This window comes from Grampus griseus (genome assembly GCF_964374135.1).
Source record: "Grampus griseus genome assembly, chromosome: 5".
Classification (NCBI taxonomy): Eukaryota; Metazoa; Chordata; class Mammalia; order Artiodactyla; family Delphinidae; genus Grampus; species Grampus griseus.
The window spans coordinates 65,451,308-65,478,002 of record NC_138998.1 but is presented as its reverse complement, the minus strand read 5'-3'; the positions used below and the strand labels follow the sequence as shown (position 1 = coordinate 65,478,002).

Sequence of the window (26,695 nt, the reverse complement as noted above, 5' to 3'; positions counted from 1 at the left end):
AAACACTGCTATTTAGTAATACCAAAAGATATTGTCACAAACAATTCATACTACCACTTGTCTAATTGTTCTACTTGTTGTCTAGCTAAATAGCTTGAATCTACAGAGTTCTGATGCTGAAAGAATTAAGGAAATCATTACCACATTAAAAGTGCAAAATTTTTTTAAAATATATTCATGAAGTGGTGGGAAGCAGGCTGAGAGTAAAGGAAGTTTGGAAGTGTTTGCTTTCCCTAATTAAATGGAGCCAATGAGTTTCTCCACTGAGCCTCAGTGCTGGGCTAAACAGTCGAACAAGCCTCAGATTGCTGTGATCTCAATAAGAAATGGCCAACTGGCAGCTGAAAATAACCTGCATCATGGGGTGACTCATCCTTCACACCTTTGGGTGAAACCTTTGCAGCAGAAGGCAGCAAGTCGCAAGCACCACGCAGGGCTGAAGTCAGATCCTCTGGGGTCTTCAGAAGCTGCAGATTCCTCGTGACGAGGGACCTTAGCATCATGTCACGACGAGGTACAGAGAATCACAAAGTGAAAGCCACCCTAGATCACGGATCAGAACAAAGTGGCAAAGAGGAGATGGAATTTAATTTAAGTGACATTCATTGAGCCTGGAGGTGCGGAGTAGGATACAGAGATATAAAAGGCATAGTCCTGCCCTCCTCCTACAAGCTTTCGAACAAGTTGAGGAAATAGATATGATTTTTAAAAATTAAAAGACAAGGGGCTTCCCTGGTGGCGCAGTGGTGGAGAGTCCGCCTGCCGATGCATGGGACGCGGGTTCGTGCCCCGGTCCGGGAGGATCCCACATGCCGCGGAGCGGCTGGGCCCGTGAGCCATGGCTGCTGAGCCTGTGCGTCCAGAGCCTGTGCTCCGCAACGGGAGAGGCCACAGCGGTGAGAGGCCCGCGTATCGCAAAAAAAAAAAAAAAAAAAAAAATTAAAAGACAATTTAGAGCATCCTCAGGGCTTCCATTGTGTCTCCAGATATAAGCAATCCCTCAGCATAGTTTATGAAGCCAGTTATGACATGGCCCCGCCTCCCTCTCCATTTCTGGCCACGCCCTGAATTTCTCGCCAGCACACCCAAGGGGCGAGGATGGAGCTTCTCTCAGACCTGGAGTGCCCTTTCAGACCCGTGTGTGTGTGTGTGTGTGTGTGTGTGTGTGTGTGTGTGTGTGTGTGTGTGTGTGTGTGTGTGTGTGTGTGTGTGTGTGTGTGTGTGTGTGTGTGTGTGTGTGTGCGCGCGCTGCCCCTTTTGCCTGAAATGCACTGTTTTTCCCTCTGGCCTTGGAGAACCATCCTTAGTGAGGCCACATGGTCAAAGCCCTTCCCGGTCACCCCTTCTGGTCACTCTGTTTCTCCCAGTTCTTCAAACTCTCTGTGCTCATTCGCCTGTGGGACTTTGCGCATGCACTTTCCTGTCTCTCCCATTCTTGTTCCTACTCAACTCTCAGGTGTCCACTTAAATACAGCATAGAGAAGCATTCCCTGACGCCCCACCGCATCTAAATCAGGGCCCTATCTTATTGTCAGCTAGAATCCTGTTTTCTTCCTTCATTACACATATGGAAGCTTTGAAGTGAGTAACAAGTAATAAATTGTGGCTTAATCTGTCTGCCAGCTTCCTTGTGGCAGGAATGGATTATTTACCACTACATCCCTAGTGCCTAGCACTGTGTCTGGCACACAAATAATTTTTTTTTTTTTTTTTTTTTGCGGTATGCGGCCCTCTCACTATTGTGGCCTCTCCCGTTGCGGAGCACAGGCTCCGGACGCGCAGGCTCAGCGGCCATGGCTCACGGGCCCAGCCGCTCCGCGGCATGTGGGATCTTCCCGGACCGGGGCACGAACCCGTGTCCCCTGTATCGGCAGGCGGACTCTCAACCACTGCACCACCAGGGAAGCCCACAAATAATTTTTAAGAGACTAAATGAATCAATGAATGAATGAGTAGAATTTCTTCCCCCATGTTGTCCCGATCCTCCAAAGTACTCTTCAAACGTTGAAAGAATATTATGTCCCAGGTCTCTGGTGTTTCATACACCTTCTATGCCTGTGATTCCCGCTTGGAGCACATCCAGTAAAATGTATAAAACTTCCTATTTACAGAATAGTTGCACAACGAGAGCATCAACTACCTTGAAATAATGATTTTTCTCCACAAAATGATGCAAAGACCTGGAGGCATGAAGCTTCCCTCTCCCACTGAATTTAAAGCATCATGTGATTTATTGAAAATTGGTATCTTTGAATTTCCCAAGGAGACGTCTATTCTGTAAAGCTTGATGTAGTCTGGCAAAACATCACTCATCACCAGATAGGACCCAGCAGATAACACGCCCCCTCCAAATATTGTGCTCACTGTGGCATGGACACACCCCAAGCAAGTCCGAGAAGAGCGGCCAGGCTGGAGGCGGGGCTCAAAGCTGCACCAGAACAGATGAACCGGTTTGCAGGGCAGAAATTGAGACACAGACGTAGAGAACAAACGTATGGACACCAAGGGAGGGAAAGCCGCCGGGGGGTGGGGGGATGAATTGGGAGATTGGGATTAACATGTATACACTGATGTGTATAAAATGAATGACTAATAAGAACCTGCTGTATAAAAAAATAAATTAAATTTAATTTAAAAATTAAAAAAAAAAATGCACCAGAATAGGAAGCTGAAGGTATAAGAGGTGCTGCATGAGAGTAGAGAATGTTTGCAGGGTGCCTGATAGCCTCTCCAAATACCAAAGGGCTACCACCCAATTCAACTTCTGTTGTGTGTCCCAGAAGAAAGGCTCAAGGTGGGGGTGAGATTTGTGATTAATATAAGGAAAAACTGTTTCACAGAGTCATACAGAAGAGAATGGGCTGCCTTAGAAGAGACTGACATCCTGGACACCAAAGGGATGCAAGACCAGAACAAGAGAACAATGAAGGGTGAATCTGTAAGAGACGTGAAACATCTGATTTGGGAATGGGGATGGTAGGGAAGAGGTAGTGAATACTAAGGGGCATAACTGCTTGAGTCAGGTGTGTGCTTAGGCATTTAATCCTCACAACATCCTAAGTTGTGAAGGTACTCTTAACACCCTCCATTTCATAGATGAAGAAACTGAGTTACACGAAGCTTCAGAAAGTGCCCTATGGCATCAATCCAGGGATGGCATCAAGATTCATGCCCAGGTTCACCCTACTTCAGAGCCAGTGCTCCAAAGACTGCTAAAGTCCCTTGCAAACCTAATATTCTGTGACATTTTGAACACAGAGATATCAAGGAAAAAAATCAATAAACCAGTCTCAAATGTAACTCATGGAGCTGAGTGAGTCCTTTGCCTTCTCCCTTCCTTTGTCCTCCAGTGTAATGCCTATGCTTGTGAGTACAGAGCATCTAACCAGGTTTCAAGTTTCCCGTGTGTCTCTGTGTGTATAGATCTGACAGGGCTAGTTCATTTCAAGTAACCAAGTATGTCTTTGGACAGCTCTTGTCAAGATCCAATAGAAGAGCCAATTCCAAAAATATGTTCCTTTAGTGGTTTTTTAGGGTTCTCTGCTCTGCACGGATTGACAATGTGGTAACAAGAGACATTCTGGAGACTGGATTTAATGCAACCATATGCTAGACAGAATGAGAACCCATATTGCAGCAGACCAGCCGGTACATTTCCATGTTAACAGAAGCTTGACTGCAAATTACATTTAGTCTCAACAGCTCAGTTCACTGCACACAGATGCCATGGGGGACTGTAAAGTTAGCGAGATGTGGGGGAGTACGACTAACATTTTTTTTTTTGAAAAAAAAAAAATCCTTCAGCTGATAGAATGCCAAGGAGCATCAGCGCTGATGCTGAAAAGAAAATGCTGCTATATTTGTTTTGCCAGGAAAGGAAAAGTAATCATTGTCGCGAGTTGTTAGTCAAATTATGAATATGAGCTCGGCTGGTAATTGTCTGATAATACAAACAGTGATATCAGGGCTATCAGATGCTTCATGTGCTGTTTGACAGCTAACACGTACGTGCTCTCTGAATGAGGAGTTGGTTCACTAATTCCAAAAGTTAAGCAGACAGAAGGGCGGGTAATGGAGGAGAATTTCCCCAGGCTCCTGGCTTCATATCCAGGACTGGATCTGGGTCAGCTTCCTAAAGTGTGGTCAGTATCTCCCCCATGCAGAGGCGGATCTGTGGAATTATAGAAAGAGCACAATATGGGTTTGAGTTGCAGGTCTATCTTTACTTGCTGTGCAACCCCGGGTAAGTCATCTAACCACTCTGGGCATAGGTTTCTCCACTTCTAAAATGGGGATGATAATATTCAACCAGGTCCTCTTTCCAAGGATATTTTGAAGATCAGCTGAGAGCTGGTGTGTGAACATACAGTAAACACATGGTGCTCTAAATGTTGGGGCTATAATTTGCCTACTTGGCTGCGTTTCTTTTTGTTCCCATTTTAAGAGCTGAGCTGAAATGATTTCTTGTCCATTGTCTCGTGCCTGGAGCAGAATTTTTTTGTCTAGGTACAAACACTTTTCAGTTAGGATCATCCATCTTCTTTCTTTGAGGAGTCTGGCAACCGGGCACCTCTCACCCAGAGCCTGACTTGACTCCTTTATCAGGTGCTTTTCCCATAGGGAAGCTAGAAGGCTTTCATCAGCTCTCATCAAGGATGCAGAATGCCTTTATTCTCTCCACCCTCCTGTACTCCAGATTCCAAGCTGTGGTAGAGACTGTTCTATTCAACAATACATGTTCTCCCCTTAACCGCTAGTTCCCAGAACCCCATTGCAGCTAAGTGTGGCCACGTAGCTAGGTTCTGGCCACAGGAATATGAACAGAAGTAAAGTCTACGACTCCCTGGTCTTATCTTTAAACTTCTTGCCTCATTCTCTGTTGCCATCCACCAGCTGAGTGGCAAAGACTCAAGGATCTACGGGAGGACAGAGCCACAGATAGAAGGAAATTGGGCCCCTGAATGGCTATCTGGAGCATAATTCCCTGCCAACCTGCTCTAGGGTCTGAACTGAGTGAGAAATGAAAGTCTACTCTCTTCATCCACTGAGGTTCATTGGTTGGTTGTTAAAGTCGGTAGCCTACCATAAAACCCAAGCAATCATCTATTTTATCTCACCATATAAAATGTACTGTTACCAGAAACACAATGAGTATCTCATCAAACACACCCCCAACACAGCACGCACATTCACACGTTTCCTCTGCCTCCGTCATGCCCCTCAACCCCAACTATATACTTTTCTACTGAGCAAACTCCTACTTCCAGGGTTCAGCTCTGAAGAACCCACTCAGATGGAGTTAATGGCTTTCTTTTGGGGGGGTTTCACAGAACTTGTAAATGCCCCTTATTGGATTATAGTGGAATTATGGTTGACATACATCTCCCTCCTCTTAAGGCAGAGAAACTGTCTCACTCAAACCCTCAGTGACTGTGTGAGAAAGCATCTTTCTTATTTTGCTTCTGTTTTCTTTCGTCCACTAGCTGTGGGATTGGGGGCCCTGGGGCTGTATCTTCAGCTGAAAGATGGAAGAGCACAGAGGCAAATGTAAATGCCCATTTAACTTTACAAGCTCTCTCCCTACAGCTCAGGAAAAGAAAGATCATATCTCTCTTTCTATGCATCCACCCACCCCTGCACTTGATACCTACAGAGATGTGAGGAGGGGGCGGGTACTGGCCTGAGAAAAGCCTACAGAATGTATCATGGGCATGAAGCATGCCCCATGAATGGAGGCCTCCTCCCTCTCCCTGCTCACCCCGTCTCCCACTGTCACCCCACTGGAACCCCTATTGATCATCCTTCAAAAGGCAAGAGGTAAAACCATGCCCTTTTCACATCGGAGTCCAGCTCAGCCTGTCAATCAGGGATGCTTGGAAGATACAAATGTAGAGCTCTGTCCACAGCAGGATGAGATGCTCGCATCAAACACCGCTTTGTACAACTTAAGGACACCCTGCTGGGTCCCAGCTCTAAGGGAACAAACCATTCTTGTTTTTGTTTTCCAGTGGCTATTGCTCTTGTCCTTGTTTTGGTTTGTGATCTATTCCCCTTCCCCCACTTTGGGGTTTTCAAGAATTGCTTTATTTACTTACTTTCTTCTATTTGTTACTTTGGGCTTTTCTATTTGCTGCTCTCACGTCCATCTGCGGTGGCATTAACTATTTTTTTCAGCTAACACCTAGGGGAAGCTCAGGGATTTTCCAACGGCGGTGAGACACAAGGATGGCTACATTAGGGTCCTGGATTGGGAATGGGCAGTCCAGCTGAGTTCCAGCTCTATCACCTACCAGGGGCAAATCATTTCACCTTCGTCTCCTTGTCTCTACGAATAAAAATATGAACTCGGTCCCTCTAGACTGTAAGCTCCATCAGGGCAGGGGTCATGTCCATGTTGTTCAAAACTGAACACACCCAGTGCTTGGTATGTTGTAAGCCCTCAATAAGGATTGTTCGGTGACCGACTGTCTATTGTAGAGACCAAATAAGGTAATAGACATAAAAAAATCTTTGTAAATCCTGTAGTGGTATACCCAGGAAAGCGTTATTATTGCACAGATGGGGAATGCATGGACTGTCCTCAAATTGAGAGTTGCTTAGCTATTTTAAGATATTGAAAGATACTTCGGCAAATACGTTTCAAATATGCATACTATCCTTGGAGTGGCCCAGGGATGCAATTCAAATGGGAGACAGGGCGGAGAGGTAATTGCTGTCTTAACAAAGATGAAGAGAGGAGAAAGCAGCATGTGTTAGAGAGGCCTGGAATGTTCCAAAGCAGAAGAGTTACATGCCAGAAGGGAATCTTATGCTCACTTGTTCTAGCAGAACAGGTTTTATTGGCTGGCCAACGTCACTGAAATCTAGAGTCCGATAAGGATTTTCCCAGGGAGTCATTATTTCTTAATGTGTTTTATATTTATTTATAATCCCACCGAGTCTGAAAAATGACTTACTTGTCAAAATAGACCATCCCAGCTGACACTTGAGCTGGTCGAATCTCTCATCTCATTGATGGGAGGAGAATTAAGAAAATGATGTGCCCAAGGTAACTCAGCTGGTGTGATATTCAGTGCTAGCCACATTCCGAACACAGCTTTCTGAATCACAAAGAGCTGGGAACAATGATATTGGCCTATAGCAAGAAGGAAGATTAAAACACAGAAAAGGCACACGGAAAGAACAAGGGCAAAAGTAGAGCCGCTTCTTGGGTTCCCTATGGCTCTCCATCCTTTGGTTCCAGCTCAGTTCAAGACCTAGTTACTTCCTTGCCCCTGGGTTCTGACACCCAGATAAATTTATCTTTGTAGCCTGGCTAGCAGAGTTGGGTTTCTGTTCATGGGAACTAGGAGTCTTTACCAACCCAACTACTTGCGAGATGCTCCTTGAGGGTTCATATGTTCCCACAGCTCTGGCACAATGCCCTGCACAGAGAAGGTGCAGTAAATATAAGATTTGATACTGAAGCTTCAGGAATCTTCCCCAATATCCTCTCTCCAGGAGTGGCTCTCCTTTCCCCGAAGTCCCCTCCCATACAGATCTTGTACTGTAATTGTATTGTATTGTAATTGCCAATAGACTCATCCCATCTCCCTTTCTCAATGCTCCCCTGTCCCAACATAACCCCCACAGGTTGCCATCCAGACCAGGTAGTAGTGGTGGAGGTGAAGAGGCTGGAGAGCACTGTCCTAGAACTGTAAGCTTGTGTATTACATGAAGTTCATCAAGCATCCACCATAAATTACTCAATGAATGTCAAAGGCACTGAAAGGGAACAGAATCACCATTCCAGACTTGTGACAAAGAAATGAATAAAATATAGTCCCCAGCCCTTAAGGAGCTTAGAATTTGTTGGGAGATACAAACTAACACACACAACTAGAATATAACTTAAACATCATAAGAGACACAAGTACAGGGTCCTCTGAGAGCTCAGACATCATTCTGGGACGTGGGATCAAAGAAGGCTTCAGGGAGTAGGAGACATTTGAACTGGGCCGTGAAATATGTGTAGGACTTCCCCAGATGGCCAGAGTCAGGGAGAAGGGCATTCTAAGCAGAGGAAATAACAAATGCAGTGACAAAGAGGGGTGGACACATGTGCCAGTGATGGGGGGCTACAATTCATCTGGAATGGCTAAACTAGTATTTTCCAGGAGATGCTCTGGAAAAAAAATGCTCTATGGCCAATAAGTACTGGAAATGCATCCTGTATTCCCATTTAGAAATTTAAAATGCCTATTTGCCTATCAAAGTCTCTGAGAAACAAGTTAGGAAACTACATAGCTAGTCCAGGGAAATATGGCACAGGCCCTGAAGAGGGGCAGTGGAAGTGAGGACAAAAGAGCATGTATGTGAGAGAGATCTCAGAGGACGCATAATCAAGACTTACTAAATGCAGAAGAGGAAGGGATTTAAAAGGACCAAGTTTTAGCTTGTTGGACTGAATGGGTGGCAGTGCAATTTGAGAAGAGAAGTATTTGAGGAAGATAGCACAGATTTTGCTTCAGTCCTGTTGAATGTGAGCTGACAATGGGGCAACCATGTGAAGATGTTAACAGAGAGCTGACAATACAGGTCTAGGTTCCAGAAGTAGTTCAAGAAGTTGCTGGACAACAATTATAACCATTATGGAAAAGATAAATCGCTGGACAGGGCATGGGATTGGATAAGCTCCAAGGTCCCTTTTGGCCCAGAACTAGTATGATTTTATGGCCAGAGGGGCCCACACTGAGGAGTGCAGATGGTCCAGCCTCTGCCTGCTGATCACGTCCAAGTGCATAACCTCTTGCAGCTGGTCATGGAAGTAATGATTGCAGAGGAGTTTGACATCTGCACACATCCCAATGAATGGAAGTGGTTTTTAAAGAAATGTCTTTTACTAGTAAAACTTTATAATGACCCCGTAAAATGGTTCGATTTCTTATGGCCTGGCCTCACTGGGGAGAAACAATGGAAGTACAGGATATTCAAGAACCATCATGGAAATTGAGTGTGTTCCTTTCAGTGTATTTCACTGACCCTTCCTAGGTATCCATGCAGCCTGGGAGAGTGGAGACAGCACTGGGCTGAAAGTCAGGTAGCCGAGGTCCTGACTGTATCATTAAACCACTTTACATCCTTCGGGAAATTACCTACATTCTATGTGTCTCCATGCTTCGATTTACACATCTGTAAAATATGTTAAAATAATGTTACCCTCACTGCTTATTCCTAAGGTTGTCAGGAGGGTTCAATGAGATGGGTTTGTATTGTGAAAGATAATATTAACAATGGAGACCGCCTGTTCTAAATATACATCTTAAACTAGTGGAGTCTCATGGGGCCCTGGACACCGAATCACAGAACAGGCTCATTGTGCAGATGGGAAATCAAGTCCCAAGGAGGGCAGGTGATTTACCCAAGATCAGACAGGCAGCAGAGCAAACCCAGCATATAGGTATGTGCTCTTCCTTCCAAGCACCACTGCCTTCCAAAGACCAAGAACTGGGACCATGGTTGGAAAGGAACCACAGGCTGGAAAAAAATGTGGTTGAGTAGCCAACCAATAGTATTCAGAACCCCAACCAGCAAATCAAGCCTTCAGTGTGAGTAGGCCAGCTAAAACCTATTTACCCCATATTTCTACAAACTGAGCAATCTTCCTTTGTTTGTGTCAAGCTGAGTTGGCCGCAGCTGAGTCTCCCTGACCCCTCAGCTCAATGACTTCAACATACACTAACACATTCTATGATGATGAGCATTTTTACATTGATATCTTCACTGACTCGATGAGAAGTTTAGACATATGAACTTCACCCTCTCTTGTAGATATTCTCCTCTCTAACCCCAGAGGGAATGTTCTAGGTGGGGAGCCACGAGCTGTCCTCTGACACCAACTGTGTGTGGGATGGTTTCCTACACCAACCAATTGTCCAGCTATCTAACGCTAATGACTCAGGATTAAGGTGGACCCCACGGGTTAAGAGCTCATTTCCGCAAGACTGTCCCCACTTCAGATGCCAGTTTTACCATGTATACCTCTGACCAAAGAGTTATCAATTCAGGGGCTTCACACAAGCCTCTCCTCACGTTTGATAATTTGCCACAGTAACTCACAGGACTCAAGAAAACACTATTTACTATCACAGATTTATTATAAAGGATACAGGTCAGGAATAGCCACATGGAAGAGACGCATAGGGCAACACATGGGGGAAGGAGCATGGAGCTTTTCTGCCCTGAGTGTGTTACCCTGCCAGTACCTCAATATGTTCACCAACCTGGAAGCTCACCAAACCCCATTGTTTAGGGGCTTTTATGGAGGTTTCCTTACGTTGGCGTGGTTGATTAAATCCTTGGCCATTGGTGTTTAATTCAACCTCCAGCACCTCTTCCCATTCCAGAGGCTGGGAGATAGGGCTGAAAGTACCAACCCTCTAATCATATCTTGTTCTCTTTCTGGCAACCAGCACCAATCCTGAAGCTATCTAGGGACCCCCAAACACCAGTCATCTCACTGAAAAAAAAAAAAAGACATTCCTATCACCCAGGAAATTCCAAGGGATTTAGGAGCTCTGTGTCAGAAGAGCAAAAGATGCTCTTATTACTTCTATCACTCAAGAAATGACAAGGGTTTGAGGAGCTCTATGCGAAGAACCAGGGACAAAAACTGAGTAGTGTATATTCCTTATTATGCCACAGTGGTCCCACTTGATTTAGGCAGTGTCTCCTAAGTGACCCTCCTGGATCTGACTTCTCTTTCATCTCTTCTCCCCACACTTGACTTGTTATCTTCCATAGCGTCACACTTCTCCCCCTCCCCAACTCCACAGAATACAGGGCAACACCCAAAACTTCATCTTGGCCTTCAAAAGCTTTTTGGATCTGGTCCCAATCTGTCTTTCAAGATTTATTTCTTCTACTCCCTTACTTGTACCCGACACGCCAAACTAAACCTGGACTCTTCACTGAATCCTGAATACACACAGGCCTTCCTTCACACTAATCTCACACTCTGGTAGGCCATTCGTCAAGGTCCACCTCTGTTTCCTTTGCACTTTCATAGTCTCATGTTTTTCCTGTTTTCAGCGCACATTTTCTTTCATAATACCGTGATGTGTGTACTTGTCCCACTTCCTCATTAGATGGTCCTCATATCCATCCCCCACTGCACTCAGCTCAGTGACTGAAAACCAAGTCTTAGCCAGAAAATAACATATTATTTGAGAGAAAAAAAGATACACACACTGCACCAGAACTGAAGACCACCATACTCAAAAACAAAAGCAAAAACAAAAACAAAACACCATTGGCTAAAGATGAGAGCAGTTCCATGCAGCTTCAAATCAGAGCTAAGTAGCTGGCTCTCCAGACAAGCACTTGGAAAAACTGTTTTACCTGTTCCCTCTCTTGTCTGTTCAGTTGCCTAAGTTGCTTTGAAGTCTGTAAAATGGCCAATACCTCCAATCAGAGCGGCATTTCCTTTCCAGACAGGAAGACTGCTAAGGAGAGAAGCCACGCTTGTTTTTGAGGTCTGGGCTGCTGCGGTGACTCATCCAGTAAAGCCAGAGCCTGTCTATTTTGATCTTTCTATGTTCAGAGTCTATTTACGGTTGTAATTTTCTTTCTTTCTCTTTCTCCCTTCCCACCTATGGTGACTTATCGGACTGGTCACACACATTTGACAAACGGAACCTGTATGAGGAGAGAGTGAGCAGAATGGAACAGGCTTTCAGCTAAAACCCAGGAATGAATGAATGCTGTGTTTACAGCTCTGATGATAGTGTTCTGGTAACGACTTGGCCTTTTTCTCCTTGACTGAATATTCCCCTGGGTCTGCCAGTCTGGGCTCCTGTTATTTAATGAGGACATTGGAGCACAACCTCAAGATGTATGCAAAAATGACCTTTTCTTTGGGCTCATTCCAGATGCAAAGAAAAGTAGAGCCCCAATTAGACAGGGTGCTTCTGGAATAGAGCTTTGGAATCCACTCTTTTCCCCAGAAGCTCAGAAGCTTGGAATCACACCCTCTCAGAGCCAGAGAGAACCATAGAGATGATCCGGTTACCCATTTTCATTCTGTGGATGGAGAAATCCAGGACCAGAGAAAAAAAAGCAAGTCGTCATAAATCATCACCGGGCAGGCATAATCACAACAAAGTCAGGCTTGGGGCCTAAGTCTCTACATTGTAGTCAGTCTACTTTTGAATGGGTCGAGATAGAAATTAACAGCTGGCTAAATGGTGGCTTACAGAAAGGAAAAGCTTCTCTTAATTTCCCCTGTGTGATACTGTGGCAGCATTACGTTCTCCTTTAGCTGTGCTCACAATGAGAGACTAGCAGCATGAGCAAAGGAATTAGCCTCTAACTACAAACTCTAACTATAAACTCAGTGTCACACTTATAGCTTTAAAACGCAAGAGGAAAGAGATATGGGAACATATGTATATGTATAACTGATTCACTTTGTTATAAAGCAGAAACTAACACACCACTGTAAAGCAATTATACTCTAATAAAGATGTTAAAAAAAAAAAAAGCCAATATAGGATTAGCAAAAGAGTCAGTGGTGTTGAGTCTTAAGTAGGACAACCTCTGGGGTCCCAGAGTTGCCTCATTCACTCTACACCTGCATTTTGGCTTCACCTGCAAAATGGGGAGGGAATTCGTTTACTGACTGTGAGCTTTCTTATAAAGTTTAAATGAGAAAACATGGTCAGAAAGTTCTTGGCAATATAAAGCTCTGTTCTACTCGTGAAAAGGATTTTATTATGTTGTTAGACTTCCACTTATAGGGTCTTATTTTCTTCAACTTGGTGATTTCATAGTCTCCTATCAAAGGAGACCCCTTAATTCTAAATGAGAGATTTTAAAGATTATTTTTTGCTACAAATGTTTCACATGCTCGTTGTAGACTACCCGAAAATCCAGAAACGTATTTTTAGAAAAGAAAATCAACCATCTCATTACCCAGCTATAACCACATGCTTACACTGGGACTAAATTACTATAATTTTGCCTTTTTTGTGAGCTTTTTTCCCAGGTCATTTAATATATGTATATAATATATATCTGCATACTATTCCATCAGAATGCATCATAATATATTTAAATGACAATCATTTTTTAAATATTTAAGTAGTTTATTAGTGATTTCCTTAACATAAGTTTAAAGACTGCATGCAACCCAAGTTGGAATTTCTCTGAGCCGTCCTATAAATAGGGTGACCCTATGTTCTCTGGTCCAAAACAGGGCATTTTTTTAGAGTAGAAAGTCAAACTATTGATAATTATGCCGTGACAGAAAGCATAAATCTGAACCGTTTTGGGCAAAGTGGGACATATGGCTACTCTACGTACAGTCATAAAGAATTTTGAAATATCACTGCCCCCAGGCAACACTGCCTAAGGTAAAAAATACACACTCTAGAATCAGAGCATTTCGGTCCAAGATCGGGATCCACCATTGTTAGCAAAAATAACAGAAGAGCACTGGACTTCAGTTTCTTCATTTTAAAATACAGGCTACTACCTGAATCGCAAACTTATCTGCATTTGAGTAAGAATGTAAATGAAGGCCTGTTGTAGTTGGAATAAGCTCAACAGTTGGGAAGATTTTTTTGTTTTTTTTAATGGTATTAGTGCAATGGAGCTGGGTTCTCCTCACATCAGCATTCTTCATGGGGTGTTCTAAACAATTCACATTGCGCCTGAATATGCAAAGCATTCCTCCAACAGGAGGCAGGACAGTAAACCACTGACCCACACAGGGAGAAGCGACATCTGCCCCTAGATGGATCTCATTACACTGCACATAAAAGGACAATTAGTGTTCTCTTTAAAGCTGTCCTTTAGCTTTATTGACTGCTGCTTAAAATAACAGGCTACAGCTTAGAAATCGTTTGACCATGCCAGTCCTTTATCCTCTGATGATATCTGGGTCACTGGGATTATACCTATATGGTCTGTTTCAGTCCCCTGTTAAGAAAGAAAGCACCAAGAACAGAAGTTTAACTTTTCCAAGTAATTTCCAATTTCCTACTGAGGAACAATGCTTGAATTCTCTGAAGCCTCCTAGTTTCTCTCAGGCAGGAAAGGAATTGTGTGCCCCAAAGGCAGTCAAATGGTTATCTTTTAGTTGGGTTCTTCTCTCTATGAATTAAGAGAGACTACGGTGCTTATAACTCTATGAACGAAGGCATCCAAGATCTGCACATACATCATCATATGGCTGGGGTTGCTGTACACTACGCAGAGCGGACCTTGCAGTGAGAGCTTGATAACTGCATTCTGGATACACCTGCTCTTGCCATAACCACCAAAGCAGTCATTTATCCGTTCAGTATTCAACTGAAAAGCTTCATTATCACTTTCATAAAGTGCCTTAAGTATTGACCTTTATCAGCCTCCTTGAGATATGTGTACATCTTTCTTTTCTTCACAGTGCTTCACCCAATGCCTTATCTAGAAATAAGTGTTTGATCCATACTTGTGAAGTGAACAAAATAATTCCCATTCCCTTTCCAAGGCACACTTGAAACAACCATACGTTTACAGTAAACCAAACCCTTTTACTTTCTCTTTCACCTGTGCTTTAGTGACAGGAGCAATAAACTCAGAATTACAATAACTGAGTTTAAATGAGAGTAAAGCTACAACTCTTGCCTACAGAAGAATTTCAATTAATAAATGTAGAAGGAATAAGAAAAATAGAAAATGGCCAGAATACCACAGTAATCGTGCGGTAAGCAAGGTCCACCAATAGATGCTAAAATTAGTTGGTGAAAGTTTAAACAGAAACATGGTATTTATACCTCCTCAAGGCATGTCCTTTCAAAATATTTAGTAATCACAAAGGAAAAAAAAATAGTAAATTTACAGTGGAGAAATCCAGCAGATGCCTTTTTTTACCAAGTGATTAATGTTAATGTTTCCAGTAGTACCTATCAACGTAATCTGATATGCCTTGAGAAATATACATCCCCTCTGCATTATCCTTCCCAATACCTTCAGTATAATCACAAAAAAAACCATGGTAAGCCAGAATTGAAGGTTATTCTACAAACTAACTCATCAGTACTCTTCAAAAGTGTTAAGATCATGAAAGACAAGGAAAAACTGTGAGGCACGGTTCCAGATGGCGGCAGATGACGAAGGAGATGTGGCAGTGACAGTAGTGTGGGAATCAGAATTGGATCCTGGGAAAGAAAAAGGATATTAGTGGAAAAATTGGTGAAATCTGAATAAAGTCTGTACTTCAGTGAATAATACTGTACCAAGGTTAACGTCTTAGTTTTGATTATTGTTCTATGGTTATACAAGGCATTAATGTTAGGGGGAGTTGGGTGAAGGGTAAACATAAATGCTCTGTACTATTTTTGCAACTTTTTGGTAAACCTGAAATCTCAAAACTTGGGTGCTAACTGCCACCATCCATGTCATGTCCTTGGGTAAGTCGCCTAACCTCTGGGACCTTCACCTTTCACCATCTCTAAAGTTAGGAGACCTGTCCTGCTATTCGTTAATGTGAGGTCAAAATGAGACAAGAGAACTAAGGGCACTTTTAAAATTATAAACTCTTTCTTTAAAAAGGTGTTTTTATTATCATTTACCCCCCTTAGACTTTTCTGCCTCATCCACCTAAGGTTGCCAGATAAAATACAGGATGCCCACTTAAATTTGAATTTCAGATAAATAATAGATTTTAGTATAAGTATGTCCCACATGATAACTGAGATACACTTAAAAACCGTATGTTTGTTTATCTGGAATTCAAATGTAACTGGGTGTCCTATATTTTCATTTACCAAATCTGTCAGTGGTACCTCCACCCAACTTCCAATACTCTGTCCCTTTCTTTAAGACAGCCATTCCTTCGCTCATCCAGTCTCTCTATACACTGCTGATGCTCTCGGCTCTGAGCATCCTCTAGCGCAAAGATTCCACCTATGCACTACAGCAGTCCCTGCTCCAGGAATAACCCACGAAGGTTAGTCATAACGGGATGCAACTCTGGCAAAGTGAGTTCACAGGGAATGTGTGACTCAGAGGAATCCCTTCTCTCTGACTTGTGATTGTACGCAATTTATTTTTTAATTGTTAGGGTATTTTTATGATTCACCGCTCTCAACAGCCCAATGATAGTCTTAGGCACATTTTTAAGCCACAAGGAAAAATCGGAACAACCAACAGCCCAGATGATAGACCACCTCTTGAGACCTGTGGTCTGGTTTGGGGAGGGAATGAGAAAAAGAGGGAGCACTGAGCACAACACTTTCACATACATCACCTAATCACGTGGGGAAGTAAGCCTGTTCTCTCTTTCCTGAGTAACTGAGGCTGAGGGAAGACGAAGAACTCAGACTCTCTTAAACTTATAAGGACATGACCATCTTTTCGCTTTAGGTCTTTCACTGCATACACTTCTTATTCCTCCATCATGTGGTCATCAAGGTTCTGCTCAAGGGCTACCTCTTTTTCTGAGTCTTCCCCCCGATTCTCCAAAACAGGTATGGTTTGTTTTTTTTTCTGACTTTCCACATTACTTTGAAAAGAACTAAGACCTTTACCTGGGATTGTAGTCACACATGTCCACATCTGATCTCGTTTTTTGGCTCTGAGGGCAAAGACTGTGTTATGTTCATGCCAAGATTTCCTACAGTACCTCCAAGCAAAGGTGAGACTTTCTAAATTGGGGATCGAGAGGCCAAGTCCTGGTTCAGATTAACCACGAACTTGGCCCACTGGTAACAGTACATACTGTTACAGGTAGAATTTCAACATCGGTAAATAGTGTCTGTTTATTCACATATATAATTGCCTAGATGATTTCTAAGATCCTTCCAGGTCTGACATCCTGCACTCCGGGACCCTGATGTCTGACGGAGCAGGCATCTGAGTAATGGTCTTGCGCTGCCTGGTTACTGAAAACAACTTCCCGTATCACAATCTTCCCTTTAGGTTGAGACTCCCGCATTCCTTCTCTCCACCTCGGAGGTGTATCAGAAATATTAAAAGCCAGGATCTTCTGTAGGGGATGCCCCAGGCTCCAAGCATGCCACTGAGTGAGCAGTAGGCTTTCCGTGAATCCACAGCATTAAATCTCGGCTGCCTTTTCCCCCAGGTCATCTTCAGGAATGATGTTTGCTGCCTCAAAGGGAAGATGTAGTTTAATTCTAACCAGCAGTGGTCACAGGCTCTAAGTTTATATGTTGCTTTACAGAATATTCCTGCTAGATTTAAGTAGAGTAACTTCAATTACATTTCATCTTTCGGGGCCTTAGGTTACCAATTGTTCCACAATGGAAACCGTGTGAAAAAGAGATGCTCTTCTTTCCTCACAGTGTTAGGTAGAAATCAAATAAGATATAACTAGTAACCACGTAGAAAGTGCACATCACAAGCCAGGAACTGGGTACTTCACATGTATCATTTAATCCTTCTAATGCCCCTGGAACTTTGGTATTACAATTCTCATTTGAACAATGAGGAAATCCATGCTCAGTAGGTTTAAGCAAAGTGTGCAAGGCCACAAAGCTAGGATATAATTGGAATGGGATACAGATGCATTGCTGCCCCACAAACCCATGCTCTTAACCTCGTGCTCCCCACTTCTTACAAGAAAATGCTTTAAAATCAGAAGGCATCACGCACATGAAGGAATTGTCACTTAATCCTCACAACACATCAGGGGATGGTAACGCAGATATTTTTATCCTCACTTTATAAATAAACATAGATCGGACCTATTTTTGTCCAGCTAGTAAGCTGTAAAACTAGGAGCCAAACTCATTGCCTGGTTCCGTGACCAGATTCCCTCAACTAAAGAAAGAGGTATATAGTTCCCTGTGCTATACAGTAGGACCTTGTTGTTCATCCACTCTCTATATAATAGTTTGCATCTGTGCATAACTGAATCATTTTGCTGTACAGCAGAAACTAACACAACATTGTAGATCAACTATACTTTAATAAATAATTTTTATGTAAAAAAAGAATAAAAGGTATTGCAAAAAAAGAAAAAGAGAAAGTCATAACCTTCAAGCTCTGTCTGAAAGTAGAATGGTATATATTTTTAATACTAGAAGAAGGTCATGCCACCTAACAAGAGCATGGCTCTCCCCTCCATGTGTCTTCTGAGTCAAATTGACTTATTTCCTCTGGAACAAGGAATTTTCCCGATGTCAGCACCTCATAGCTCGAAATGGGCTTTTCTGTCTCATGTATCATCCCCCAAACTTAAACTGCCAGGAAAGTCCTGCTTCCAGAATTGTTATTATCTATAATGATGCTCTAAACTAAGGGAAGGAGCCGACCTCTGTTCCAGGCATCAGCAGTGCCTGTTGCGTTGGCAGGGAGAAATCCACCTTGCACTTTGTCAGGAAAGTTACTCTGACATGAGACAATAAAGATGGAAAGCCACGAGGGCGATGTTCCCGCAGAAGCACTTTGCTGATCATGAAAGACATTTTCAAAATAAAACAAAATATAACAACAGCTAAAAACCAGAAGCTCCATTTTCTGAACAGATAATGAAATCTCTCACTGAAAAAAAAATGTAAAATCTGCCATGAAGCATCTTGCAGAAGAAGAGGATGGTCTGCTCAGAGGTCTGAGGTCCTGGAACTGCCAGGATCCTAACGTGGGGCTGGAAGGTGCTGTTTCCTTTGTGCCTGTTATTAAGAAGACACATGAATAGGGAGACCAAAGAAGGATTAAGTGGGAGAGAAGCTGTTTACATGAAGCTGTAGCTTTTCATTTCTTTGCCAATCCCCTACGTCTGTGGACCTCAGAAAGCAGGAGAAGCAGGGAGGAATTAATCAACTATAAACAAACAACCCTGGAAAAGATCATATGGTCTGGCAGGCCCAGGGCTCAACAAATAATAAGCACCTTCACTTATGTAACACTTTATAGTTCACAGTACACTTCCAGTTAGATTATTTCTTTTGATCCTCAAAAACAATAAGGGAAGTCAGCTGGGATTAGAATCCCCATTTCATATGGGAGAAAACTGAAACCCAGAGAAGGAACGAAATTTTGCCAAGGTTACACAGCCAGTTTGTAACAGAACAGGAATTTGGAGCACTTTCTCTGACTCTAGAATACGGGTTTCCCCCCATTATGCAACATTATTATCATAAAGTAAATGCTTAAAACAATAACACTTATGGTTTGAGTATAAGCACAATTCTTCATATAGCTGCATAGAAATTAATCAAGTGAATAAAATCTACCTTTATCATCCAAGATGAGAAAACAGAAGGTATAAGCGAGCACTTAGTGCAGGCAGGTACCTAAAAGATCACCTATTAAACTGAGTCAGGATGAATCACTTAGGATCTCATTGCAAGATCTATTGTTGCTTTGGTATAAAGTTTATTTCACTTTCAAGATAACAGACTAAATGTCACGATTTCTTTAACGTGGGTCTTCTATACGAAAATAGGTCTAGTCACTGCAATGGTTCACCCATTCAACAAATATTTAAGGGCTTCCCTGGTGGCGCAGTGGTTGAGAGTCCGCCTGCCGATGCAGGGGACACGGGTTCGTGCCCCGGTCCGGGAAGATCCCACATGCCACGGAGCGGCTGGTCTCGTGAGCCATGGCCCCTGAGCCTGCGCGTCCGGAGCCTGTGCTCCGTGACGGGAGAGGCCACAGCAGTGAGAGGCCCGTGTACCGCAAAAACAAAACAAAACAAAACAAATATTTACCTTGCTCCTAGCCAGTTGCTAACCTTCCCAAATTGAATGCAAAAATACTTCAGTAGGTAGGTTTCATGGAGGAAGAACTAAGGATTACTATTTTTAACAATGACTACAAAAGAGCAAATATTTATTTAAGATAAATATTTTCCTCATGTGTGAAACGTGGAGGATATTGACTCGTGCTACCAGGAGTTAATAAAGACAACTTATATTGTTTGCCCGTATTTTTTCTATAAAGTCCTTTGCTCTCAAAAACTCATAAGAGTGGAGAAAGGACAGCCTCTTCAATAAGTGGTGCTGGGAAAACTGGACAGATACATGTAAAAGTATGAGATTAGATCACTCCCTAACACCATACACAAAAATAAGCTCAAAATGGATTAAAGACCTAAATGTAAGGCCAGAAACTATCAAACTCTTAGAGGAAAACAGGCAGAACACTCTGTGACATAAATCACAGCAAGATCCTTTCTGACCCACCTCCTAGAAACATGGAAATACAAACAAAAATAAACAAATGGGACCTAATGAAACTTCAAAGCTTTTGCACAGCAAAGGAAACCATAAACAAGACCAAAAGACAACCCTCAAAATGGGAGAAAATATTTGCAAATGAAGCAACTGACAAAGGATTAATCTCCAAAATTTACAAGCAGCTCATGCAGCTCAATAATAAAAAACAAATAACCCCATCCAAAAATGAGCAGAAGACCTAAATAGACATTTCTCCAAAGAAGATATACAGACTGCCAACAAACACATGAAAGAATGCTCAACATCATTAATCATTAGAGAAATGCAAATCAAAACTACAATGAGATATCATCTCACACCAGTCAGAATGGCCATCATCAAAAAAATCTAGAAACAATAAATGCTGGAGAAGGTATGGAAAAAAGGGAACACTCTTGCACTGCTGGTGGGAATGTGAATTGGTTCAGCCACTATGGAGAACAGTATGGAGGTTCCTTAAAAAACTACAAATAGATCTACCATATGACCCAGCAATCCCACTACTGGGCATATACCCTGAGAAAACCAAAATTCAAAAAGAGTCATGTACCAAAATGTTCATTGCAGCTCTATTTACAATAGCCCGGAGATGGAAACAACCTAAGTGCCCATCATCGGATGAATGGATAAAGAAGATGTGGCACATATATACAATGGAGTATTACTCAGCCATAAAAAGAAACGAAATTGAGCTATTTGTAATGAGGTGGATAGACCTAGAGTCTATCATACAGAGTGAAGTAAGTCAGAAAGAAAAAGACAAATACCATATGCTAACACATATATATGGAATTTAAGAAAAAAAAATGTCATGAAGAACCTAGGGGTAAGACAGGAATAAAGACACAGACCTACTGGAAAACGGACTTGAGGATATGGGGAAGGGGAAGGGTGAGCTGTGACAGGGCAAGAGAGAGTCATGGACATATATACACTACCAAACGTAAGGTAGATAGCTAGTGGGAAGCAGCCGCATGGCACAGGGATATTGGCTTGGTGCTTTGTGACCGCCTGGAGGGGTGGGATAGGGAGGGTGGGAGGGAGGGAGACGCAAGAGGGAAGAGATATGGGAACATATGTATATGTATAACTGATTCACTTTGTTATAAAGCAGAAACTAACACACCATTGTAAAGCAATTATACCCCAATAAAGATGTTAAAAAAAAAAAAACTCATTAAGAAATATGTCCATACAAAGCAAGAAAAAGAGGAAGTCTTCACTTGAGGGGAGGCGGGTGGTGGCGGGGACGGCAGAAGAGTTAGCCAAGCCCTTCTGGTCAGCCTGTCTCCAGCCTTCTCCTGCCAGAGCCCCATTAGGGAACCGCTGCTTTATTCCCTGTACAGGAGAGCCCTCAGGCCCCTCCGAGCCCCCTGTGCACGTTGCAACTGCCTCTCTTCTAAGCCACTGCGTTTTACTGTCATAAGGAGTTTTCCTGCCTGACCTCCCCCACACCCCATCAGACTGAGCAGCCCTTGAGGACAGGTCCCATGTCTTATTTCACGCCCCCACGCCAGAGCCTTCCCCATACTGTCTCCCACACTCTGGAATCCGTTCATTAATGCGTTCTGAATAGAAGTCTGAATGAGTGAGTGAGCGAATGAACAATAAGTATCTTTAAGGGGGAAGGCAACATTCCTGAAAGATCTGATCAGAACAAATACAATCAGGGAAAGACAATATTCTGTGGCATCGCTCTAATGCGTTTTGAGACCTAACTGATCATAGGGGAACATCCCTATTTTGTAAATGGAGGAGACGCCCGCTTCGATGGACCTGCCAAGACCAGCAAGTCAGGGTCTGGGCGAGAGGGCCCCCGGAGAATCGTTCCCAGGCACATTCTTGTCCTTAAGGAGCATGGCTGCTGTCAAGTGAACCAGCCAAATTCTCCTGATTACCGGAGGTCAAGAGCACAGGCAGCAAACCATTTCTCTGCTGGCTTAGGCCAAGGAAAGCCTTGACAGAGTGCCAGGAAGTACAATGAATGTTTTACCTTACAAATGCTGAGGAGACAACATGTTCCTTTTAGCATTAATTGCTTAATTCAAAAGAAGCCATTTAGAATCTGAGCCTGGTCTTTTTCTTTGATGAGTAATTTCAGGCTGCCTACCAAAGCTTTTGTTTGTTGGGAGGAGAGAGGAAGAGAAAGCATTTTGTTAAGGCATTTTAATTTTCATATTTAATGAAACAGACTGGGTAGCAGGTTCCTTTGATTTTATTTTTCTGTTCTCTGAATACCTTCTTGTGTATTCCATATTCTGCTGGAGCTTCCTGCAAGAACTTTTCAATATTTCATGAGTTAAGGCTGTCAAACGTTACCCACTGAATCAAATACATTTCTTGCACAAATATTTGGTTGTTATTATTATTGTTACAGACCAATCATAAAAAGCTGGAGAGAAAGGGAACATGTACTGACGTTGCCCCATATTCTCTTGAGCACATAAAATTATACAACTCTCTGAAGCCCTGTTTTTATTGCTGCATCTAAAAGGCTTTGCATTCTTTACAGAATAATTTTTGAAGGGGTTATTTCTCCTTATTAAAAGAGAATTAATCAATCAATCAAATATTTCATTTGTTTTAGTTAATTAACAAAAACACCACTGGATTAGTGTCAGGAGGCAAGCTCGCTCATTTCAGCTATTATTTATTATAGTGCTTTCTCTCTCTTTCTCCTGGATAAAAGGAGGGCAGAGACTTTGTCTGTTTCATTCATAATTATAACAAAACAAGAACAGTCCTTGGACCACAAAAGGGGCTCAATCAATATTTGTGGAATAAACGAATAAGATAATTCAACGATTTGACTTGCTTTTTCTGGGCCTCAATTTCCTTGTTTGTGAAAACCCAAAAGGATTGACAATGTCTGTGTTCTCCAGCTTACATAGTTATTGTAAGGATCAGAAGAGATAAATAATGGCTTTGTGAAACTGTTGAGTTATGCACATAATTAAAGAAGCAACAGCATTAGTAATAACAGAGGGTCTGTACCTAATCAGCTCCTGTGACCTTGGACTAAACATTCCCATTCCCTAGGCTTTCATTTCATCATCTATAAACAGATAGGCTTGGACTTGATGATCCCTAAATTTCTTTCCAGCCCAAACTAAGATCTTTAAACCAGTCAGCAAATACGTAGTTAGTCCCCACTCTATGCAAAATACTCTTCTAGGAAAAAACACCAAGGAATAATGGAAGAGATTTCAAAGAAAAACAAAAACAATAACTTTTCTAAAGTACTTCTTCCTGGTTATTTTTTGAAATATAAAAGCAGCCATTAAGCGAAGAACATGGGAAGATGTGAAAAGCAGATTTCACAAGAAAAAAGTCATTTGGGGAAATCAAAAATTGAGTTAGCTGCTGGTACATATCTTGTGGACATCATTCTGACCTTCCAAACTGCTTGTGCAACAAACTTGGATTTGACATTTTGTGTTGGCTTTTACCATCTATCTAAGGAGAACTATCTTTAAAAAGAGCAAGAGTATGGTGCATAAAAATGTTCAGGAAAATGTAGATTTGGGGGGAGGGGGAGTCGAGGAGAAAGGAGCACAAATATGCTGTTATGATTTAAACAATCTACTCCCTTTGAGTGGGTGGACAACTCAAGGCCATTCCAGCACAGAAAGAATAAGCATCTTCACAGCTCTCTGGGGAATTCATTGAACCAAGGAATCAGAAAAATTCCTCCAGAATTCAGCTGAGCCGTGAAGGAACAAACCCATCAACAAATGTAGGTGTTATATCCATAGATTCTACAGGAAATTAAACCTATAAGACCACAAGTATATACACAAAATACCCTCAGTGATATTTATAAGATCATTCATGATATAAAGCTAAATATTCTTCTAACATAACATGTCCAAAATTAATTTCATACTTTTAATTCTCAGACCTACTCATTTCAATTCACCATTTCACTTACACAAACCAAAAAACGCAAAAGTTTTTCTTGAGTTTTGCTCCCTCACCTTCTATGTCCAATGATTGATCAAGCCTTATTTTTATAAATGACCCTCACAAAATCCAAAGAAGGGCACGGGAATACCTCTAAGTGGAGGAGTGTATTTGTCAGAGTATGCCAAGCTATGCCTCAGTAACAAATAATCCCCAGAATATCAGTGGCTTAACACAGCAAACATTTACTTCTTGCTCATGATACAGTTTGACGTAGTTTATCTCTACTCAGTGGTTCTCCTAAGCCATGATTCAGGGATTCAGTTGCTTCTGCTTTTTAGATACAAAAAATATATTGTAGAAAGGCAGACAATATATGAGATACTTTCACAGGCCAAGCTTAGAAGTGGTTTACATTCCACTGGTTAAAACTCAGTCACACAATCCTAATCTAATCCTTAATCTTAATCAGTCACTCAGTCCTAATCTAGCTTCATGGAGGCTGCTGAGAGATGTAGCCTTCTAATGTATCCAGGAAAAGACTCAGAGCCATAAGGACTCAGAGCCATAAGGACTGATACTTAAATTAGATTATCTTATCCTATTAAAAGAAATTTATCAGGCACTAAGATTCACAACCACTCAGGGTTCTCTACCTAACTGACAAAATCCACTCCTACTTAAACTGTTCCTATAATTCTTACGGTTTTATCCCCCAAGAAAATTAAAATATACAGATCTGTGCCTTTATTGTCACTTATCTCATTCTGAGATAAAAGACTTCTGCACATACAGTTCTGCACAATTTAATAATTTAGCTTTCCCACAAGTGTAATCCTTTCTCCATTACACAATAAAATGCTTTCCTAGTCAACTAAATTTTCCCATTTTCCCACATTCCTTTGAAACTGCAGAGATCTCAACATAACCTGGGCTCAGGCAGAGTGTCTGACAATGAGGAGAAATTTAGATTTCAAAACCCTGAAGTCCGTTGACCCACACCATCAAGGTTGACCAGGTGTGCCTTTCAGCTATAATTTAGACAAAATTTCCTGAGTCCTCTTAACATTTTTGCCTCTCCAGCCCCATTTAGCCAACCAACCCTCATTCATCTTTCAGGTCTAAACCTAGATATCACTTTTCTCTGGGAGGCTTTCCTGGCCTCCAAAGTCTGTTTGGGTGTCCCTTTTATGTGAACTCAAAGTACACAGTTCTTACTTTTCTCATAGCAATTGCCATGCTCTGTGTTCAAAGCATCAATTTTTTTTTCCCCCCGATGGGGAGGTGGTCAGTATTCCTCACTAAACTGTAAGCTCTTTGACATAAAGATGAGTTCTGGTGGCAGTGATGGTGGTGGCGGTGGTGGTCATTGTGTCTCCATCTCCTAAAGCCACGTAGATCCTCAAAACCATGTTTGTTGAATGAATAAATGAATGAATGAATGCATGCATGAATAAGGAAAAGTAGCAGCTAAATAAATTTTGGAGTAATTTAAGGGAGGCCAAAGAGTGTGGCAATTGGTGATCACCACTGAAGTCCATGTAGATGGGAATAAGAAAGTTTCAGAAGGATTACCTCTGGAAAAGAGCAATGACTTTCAAGGCACACTTGAACAACACTTCTTTCACAAAACTTGCTCTGGTCACCTCAACTTAGAAGTGGTCATACTCCATAATCATAGGACCTATATAATACATGGGGTCTTTCTTATAGCACTGAATATATGTGATTTTGTGTCATAGTGTCTTTTTCTTATGGTTCTAACTAGATGGTGAACCCTTGAGACAAGGAATATACTGTGTTTTAGTTTTTAGTTTTAGTGTATTTCTCAATACTTAGTTCACTGCCCTATGTGTAGTAGGATTCCTAAATATACGTTGTAGATATTATACCCTACAAATGTATGTTGAATTGAGTGTAGATACAACATAGAGTAGAATTTTATATCTGAACACACAATAAATTTTTACATCTTTAAATCTGTTCTTGTGTGTTTATGTTGTTTCAAATCTTATCTTGAAGACTCTGTTTCCAGTCTATCTCCCATTTCATATAATTGTTCAGGAATATCAATGACTAATAGTTTATAGACCATAAAGTAGCTGCATGACTTTTGGCAAATTCTTACACCCTGTGTTTCATTATTCGCCTTTGGAAGAAGAGGATAGCAAACCTCTTCCTAGATAAATCACAATGTGGTCTATAGCTCAAATTGGATATTGTTTATTATCACACTTATAGTGTGAGAAAGTCTTTTAACCATTTTACATTACAGGCCACCTGAAGACAGACTAGCTGTTCACTTTGAGGGAAGAGACCAGCAGACTCTTGGGGTAATATAGCTCCCACCTTTATGACAGTTACTCTTAAACAACCAAGTTGTTCCTTTGTGTATCTTCTGGGACCAAGGTGGGCAGTTTACCTTTTGCCTATAAAATATTCAAATGGGTAAGAAGAGGAATTCATATTATACTGTAGACCAAACATTCTCTTGTCATTCTAAATTATTCCCTTTAGCATCATTCAATATATAGAGAGACAATGAGATCAAATGTCAAAGTAAAGATAATTTTTTTTAAAATTCAATATAA

The 26,695-nt window shown here is 41.8% G+C and overlaps 1 protein-coding gene across 1 annotated transcript in view; it reads right to left on the bottom strand.

The window, feature by feature from the left end:
* The window catches only part of TPRG1 (tumor protein p63 regulated 1), a gene marked incomplete at its 3' end in the record, with an annotated part of 183,676 nt that extends 172,165 nt beyond the window's left edge, over positions 1-11,511 (bottom strand). Inside the window, exon 1 of the mRNA XM_082654605.1 lies at positions 11,380-11,511. The remainder of the gene's footprint in view (positions 1-11,379) is intronic.
* Positions 11,512-26,695: the final 15,184 nt, after the last annotated feature.